Source organism: Lissotriton vulgaris, chromosome 6, assembly GCF_964263255.1.
Source record: "Lissotriton vulgaris chromosome 6, aLisVul1.2, whole genome shotgun sequence".
NCBI lineage: Eukaryota > Metazoa > Chordata > Amphibia > Caudata > Salamandridae > Lissotriton > Lissotriton vulgaris.
Window position 1 is genome coordinate 1,555,776,582 of NC_141694.1, and position 6,145 is coordinate 1,555,782,726.

Sequence of the window (6,145 nt, forward strand, 5' to 3'; positions counted from 1 at the left end):
GACTTGTGATCCTACTGAGTACGTTAAGTCAGCGACTATCTTGTTTTGATTATATATGCTTGTAGTGTATTTATATTCCAAAAATATTCCAGATCCGTTTTCACTAGGTTAAGAAACAGTTTTGAGCTGAGTAGTGTTAAGGTCAGGTGATGTGATATGTGATAACCTTTTTATTTGCACTGCTTTCGGAAGGTAGAAAAGGCGGGAATGCAGACACTAGTACCCCACTGAAGGCGAGTCTGCTTTTCCTGCCTCTGTTTTTACTGGCTGAAATGTCAGATGTGCTCTCATTCTTTTCCCGCCCCAATACTTTGTTGATGGTTTGATCTACAGCGTTATTCCTGTGCTTCAGAAACAAAAGGCCCTCAAGAGTCCCAGTTCTTAAGAAGACCCCCTGTTAGTACCGTCAGACAGGGGCCGAACAACACAGAAGGGGAACACAAAGATGAACTCTAAATGTATTTATGTTTAGCACAGAATACAGCAAGCCCTCTCAGGCATAATGTCTCCACAAAGAAAAACCGATGTCTCCAAGTGCTAGATACCTCCAAAAACTTTTTTCGAGTTTTCATTAAAAAATGATATCCTTATTATCAAATGTGTATTCATATACAGTTGTTGATTGCTTATTTAGAAACAATCGTGTTGTAAGTTGGAAAAAGTTGATGGCCTTCCAGAACTTTGAATACAATATGTTGGGTCGCACTGAAACTAATGCAGTGTTGTAAATACTACATAGGTGTTTCATTACACAGATGTTTGAATAAAATCAATAAGTTGCTTTGGCTTAAAAAAAATATATTTATTCATCTATTTCTTTTCATTATTATTTTTTATTTACAATATGTCAAATATTGCTGCACCTCCTCATTTTCTTCAAGTCGCAGGTGATCCTAACATAGAATGGGATCTTTGGTACCCTATGTTTATTGCATATGTAGAAGTATTAGAAAAAGATGGTTGTTCTGCAAAAAGAAAACTGGCTCTTTTGAGACATTGTCTTGGGGGTGCTGGGATTAAAAAATTTGATAATTTACCACCTTTAGAAGATACTGGTGACATGGATGTGTTTGATAAAGCTGCAAAGCAAATGAAAATTCGCTTTGGTAGAAGAATAAATACTGTAATGGAAAGGTTCAAATTTTATTCTCGTGAGCAGAAAGCGGATGAAACAATTGAAGATTATGTTGCAGAATTACGTTCACTTGCTTGTTCTTGTTCTTTTGAAACTATATCTTATGAACAAGTTCTTAGGGATCAAATTATGATGAAGACTAAAAGCAAAAAGATCCGAGAAAGACTTTGGTTAGGAACAGAAACTACATTAGCTGCAGTAGTGAATATAGCAAAAGGTATTGAAAATTTTGAATTATTTGTGTCAGAAATTAGAGGGAAAAATCTTAAGACACATGTTCTTGATATAGAAGTAGCTATTGTTAAAAGTCAACCTACTTCGAGTGTTTCCAGTAGTAAAACCAATTTCAAGAAAGAATATGTAAGAAATGCTAATGATAATAGAAATTTTGTGAAGAGGGGTACAATACTTTGCCATAGATGCGGAAGTTCTAGCCATGTGGGTAATTACAGAGGTTGTCCTGCTTGGGACTAAATCTGCGTAAAGTGCAAGAAAAAAGGGCATTTTGGTAATGTATGCAAGTCAGGACAGAAAATTAATTACATATCACCTGAAGAAGAAGAGGTTCTTAATAGTTTGAACTGTATACTTTCTGTGGATGAGTGTGTTCAAAAGAATTTTCCTTCTTGTACAATTTTGATGGATGATAAACCCGTTGAAATTTTTGTTGATTCTTGTGCGTGGTACACCATTATTAGCAAGAACATTTTTGAACAATTGTGGTGCCAAAGAGAATTATTAAGTCCAGACATATATCCTGGTGGGTACACGGGACAAAAGATTGCTCTAGAGGGATTTTTCTGGGCGAAGCTAACTTTCAAGAATTGGGACATCAGGGCAAAAGTTTATGTTGCTACTAAAGGTGTATCTATTCTCGGTTGGCCTCACCAATGTGGTTTAGGAATTAAATTGGATCCAAATGCAGATCCTCCGGTCTATGTTGATGAGCCTCGTTTTGAAAAGTCAATAATTGACTCTATGGTGAATTTAACCCTAGATGCATCTAACAGTGTTAGTTTCACTAAGAAGGTATTGGAAAAGTTTCCTGAAATCTTTAACGAGAAATTAGGAAAATACATTGATTTTAAACACAAAATCATTTTGAATGATAACGCTGTCCCTGTTAGGCATAGAGTGAGAAATGTTCCTTTAGCTTATAGGCCAAAATTAAAGGAAATGTTAGATGATTTGGTCAAAAGGAACATAATTAAGCCAATCGAATCATCCCCTTGGGTTTCGCCCATTGTGATATCACTTAAGAGCTCAGGCGAACTTCGCTTATGTGCGGATCTTCGCAGTCTTAACAAAGAAATTTGGATAAATAAACATCCCTTACCAAACATACATGAGTTAATTGCTGCATTATCTGGGGCTACTGTCTTTTCTTCCATTGATCTGGCTAGTGCCTACCACCAAGTGGAGTTACATGAGGACTCCAGAAAATTAACTGCATTTGTCACTCCAGAAGGGATGTTCCAATATTTGCGTATGCCTTTTGGTTTGGCGAGTGCAGCTTCTGTTTTTCAGCGTCTAATGAAAGAGTTGTTGATGGAATGTAAAGGGGCTATAGCCTTCCAGGATAACATATTGATTTTTAGGAAAGATAGCAATGAACATGATGAGAATTTAGTTTCTGTTCTGGAAAAAGTAAGGTCTAAGGGTCTTACTTTGAAACTTACTAAATGCAAGTTTAGGCAAGATAAAGTTGAGTATTTAGGCCACGAAATTTCGAGGGACGGTATTAAACCCAAGGTTAACCATGTTCAAAGTATTGTTAATGCTTCTTCACCCAAATCAAAAGAACAATTACTTTCTTTTCTAGGTTTGACTGAATTTTATGGTAAATTTGTAAAAATTTATTCAGACATTGTACATCTATTGAGAATTTTACTAAAAAAGAATGCTAAATTTGAGTGGGGCAAGGAACAACAGGAATCTTTTGAAATTTTGAAACGCAAAATTGTTGAGGCTCCATTTTTGAAGCCATACTCTGTGGGTAAGGAGTGCATTGTCTATGTTGATCCCAGCAGCGTTGGTTTAGGCGCTGTATTAATGCAAAAAGATAGGTTGGGTGAGTTTGTTGTGTCGTATGCTTCTAGAGCCTTACGTGACGCTGAAAAGAATTACTCAACTATTGAGAGAGGGTTACTTGCCTGTACCTGGGCATCTCAACACTTTAGACAATTTTTGTGGGGAACTAAGTTTTCCTTGAGGACTGATCACAAACCTTTAATCACTATGTTATCTGCGGGTGGTGGAAGAGTACTCACTGCTCGTTTAGCAAGGTTGGCAGCCAAATTACAAGAATACCGTTGTGAGGTTGTGTATGTTCCAGGACATTTGAATGTCCATGCGGATTGTATGTCACATTTTCCTGCGAGTGTAACCGTTGGTAAAAGTGTTGAATGTGATGTTGCATACTCCTTTGCAGATGTGAATGTGATTTTAAGTCAAGAGGGTCCTCTAGTCTTGTCCGAGAAAGATTGGTTAGAAGCTATGAAAAATGATGAAGTTTTGAACCTGGTTAAGCAGTTCTTGACTAAGGGTTGGCCTGAAGAAAGGAAACTTTCCGGTGAATTAGCGTCATTTTACAAAGTCAGGGATGAATTAATGTTGAGTCAGGACATTATTGTCCGATCTGATAAAATTATTCCTCCATTGAAGCTAAGGGAAACCATTTGTAAATTAGCACATGAAGGACACATGGGTATGTCTACAACTAAAAGGAGGATTAGGGAACATTACTGGTGGCCTGGTGTTGATGCTATGGTGGACAATTGGGTCAGGAATTGTTGTCCTTGCTTGTGGAGTGACAAGTCTGTGAAGAGTGTTACTGTAGACATGACTCCCATTGAATATGCTAATGGTCCTTGGCGGAGATGGCTATTGACATTATTGGACCTTTCAATTATCAATCTGGAAAAGAGTTGTTTGCTTTGGTCCTAATCGACTACTTTTCAAAATGGCCGGAGTTGAAATTGTTGAAAGAACTTCTTCTGAGCATGTGATTGAATTTCTTGTTGAAATATTTGCAAGGGAAGGTTTACCGGAGGAACTTATTTCGGACAATGGTCCACAGTTCATCAGTAAAGAATTTGAAGATTTTCTTAGTAAATGTGGAATTGTACATAAAAGAACTTCGAATTACTTTCCACAAGCTAACGGCCAGGTTGAGAGGTTTAACAGGGTCATCAAGGAATCTTGCCAGTTAGCTGTGAAGAGTGGTTTGAAGTGGAAGAAAGCTCTTCAAGTGACCTTGTTGACCTATCGCTTGTCTCCTAACTCTGTGACTGGTTTGTCTCCGTTTGAATTGTTACGTGGCAGGAAACCAGGTTCTCGACTTTTACCTTGGTGGTTAAAAGGTAATTCTTCTTATGAGGTGGATTTTAAAGAGTTGAAGGATAGAATTGGAAAATACCAGGAAAGGATGGTTCAACATACTTCCAAGAAGAAGTATAATATTTGCAGAATAAAAATTGGTGATCTTGTACGTGTAAAATTGGGCGGATTATTACACAGGAAGGTATCTAAATGGTCTGATCCTGTCAAGGTCATTGAGGTTTTTAGCAAAGCTGTCAGAGTGGAAGGAGGGAAAATATGGAATTTGAGAAGGATCTCCTTATGCATGACTACTGTTGTTCCTTTCACTCAAAAGATCACTTTGCCAAAAAAGTTTGTTTCAGACCATAATTCTGATGGCTTTTCTGGCACACATGAGGTATATGACAATCTAGAAAATAAGTCTGTAAATAACTCTGATGTTTTGATCAATTCTGATGTTAGATCTGATTCTTGTGTTGAAGTCGACAACCATTCATCCAATGTAGATTGCGAAGAAGTTTTCTTAAGACGTAGCGAGCGCGTAAAATGCGTTCCTTCAAAGTTTAAAGACTATGTTAGAACTTAACTACTTACTATTTGTTTGCTTGTTTTTCTTTTCTTTTGGGGTTTTGTTTTTTTGTGGTTTTTTTTTTAAAGGGGGGAGGTGTGTGGTATTCCATGACTTGATGTCATTTGGAATTAATTCATGTCATTTAGAATTGGTCCATGTCATCTAGAATGTTTATGCTTGATTTTCCTGTGCTGTTACTGAGAGGTCTATCTTGGGAGAACATCATCTCCAACTTGTGGTTGTTAAGCTGTTCTTCTCTATAATAAATCTACCTGGAACCTTCTTCTTGTGTGGTTGGATTTACTACAACTGGATTCAAAGAAACACTTCCCGCGGCACCGGAGGCTCATCTGCACACCTCCTTGACTCCTTCACTCTGGAAGGGAGGGCACCATGCTTCTGATCTCTATCCCGTTGCGGCTGCAATTGTAAACGTGACCGCACCAGGAAATCTTCATGTCAACGAGGAAGTGAAACCTCATTACCTATCATTAGAGGAAAGTCCCTTTCAATTTACTTGGTACACCTTAAATACATTGTTTTTTTCAATAAAATGTCAGTTACCAAGCCTTTTCTAGACGAAGGATCACCGAGACTGCCCCCTGCTACCCTAATTCTTACTTAAGTCCTAGAATTACCTAATTTACACACTCATTTCTACTTTTAACCCATTCTTCTACTATACTATTAATAATTCATTTAAAAAAACAACAACAAAATGTCTGAAGAGCAGTTAGGCTCTGTAGTTGAGGGAAAATTAGAGGAGATAGTGAACAGGGCTTTAAGGAAATTGTTGGGGTCATTGGATGACACCATCAATAGGAAATTAGAAAGCCTTTCACAAAACAAATAAAAAGATCAACCTGGGTGTTCTTCTTGATCAAACAAACCCCAGAGAAAAAGATCATCAGGTGACGACCCTCACAAAAAAAGTAGAAAATCAAAAGGAATAAATGAGGGTTTACCGGAGGAAGTCGGTGATGGAATCAGTGTGTACAACACTGTGGATGGGCATGAAAGATGCCTGGTTGTCCCCATATCTTCTCAGTCTGACAATGACGAATCATTTGAGCCAGACCTGGAATTATTCTGCTCTTCAGAGTTTGACTCTGACTACG